General features: G+C 48.6%; 1 non-coding gene across 1 annotated transcript; it reads right to left on the bottom strand.

Moving 5' to 3' along the window:
- Window positions 1-606: 606 nt before the first annotated feature.
- On the bottom strand, window positions 607-725 carry LOC136234279 (5S ribosomal RNA). Its single transcript, XR_010691170.1, has one exon. It is a non-coding gene; the product is annotated as a 5S ribosomal RNA (ribosomal RNA).

Genomic DNA, 725 nt, shown 5'->3' with positions numbered 1-725 from the left:
TTCCCTTTCCTCAAGGAAAAAATGCCCTCAAATTACAGACCTGCACAGCTAACCTTCCTAGGCCAAATCAAGAACGCAGTAACCACTCCCCTCCCACACGGGATAAATTCCGCCGCTTAGTCGACTCACCACACACTCAATTGCACCCCCGCCCCTCTACGACGGAGCAACCAGAAACGCAAATTCCACACACTACGGCAGAAAATCGTAAACGAATAACACATATCACAGCTAGCCAACAACAACCAAATCACAAGATCGAGCACCACAATCAAGCAGCAATAAAGAAACAAGCAGATAACAACTACCAGGCAACAAGAACTCGAAAAAGAAACAGAACCAGAAAACGCAGCGAACAAACTCACGACAATATTCACGAACGACACTCAAATGGGTTTGAGACTACCTTCACCATTAGAGGGATAACTCTCACCAGCGGAATCATGCGGGCGGCGACGGCGTAGTTCCAAGGCAGTCAGCGACGGTAGCGGTGGCTTAGGGCATGGATCTGCTACGGCGGCGCTGCTTCGAACTCCAAGTCGAGAGAGACGGTTTTTTTCTTATTTTGGATTGTTCTTTTTCAATTTGGATGAAGGAGAAGGTTTTGGGGTGCAACACGAGGACTTCTCAAGAGGTCACCCATCTTAGTACTACTCTCGCCCAAGCACGTTTAACTTCGGAGTTCTGATGGGATCCGGTGCATTAGTGCTGGTATGATCGCACCC

The sequence above is a fragment of the Euphorbia lathyris genome, chromosome 6 (assembly GCF_963576675.1).
Source record: "Euphorbia lathyris chromosome 6, ddEupLath1.1, whole genome shotgun sequence".
In the NCBI taxonomy this organism is placed as follows: Eukaryota; Viridiplantae; Streptophyta; class Magnoliopsida; order Malpighiales; family Euphorbiaceae; genus Euphorbia; species Euphorbia lathyris.
The sequence above is the reverse complement of the archived record's forward strand: the minus strand, read 5'-3'. Positions and strand labels throughout refer to the sequence as shown.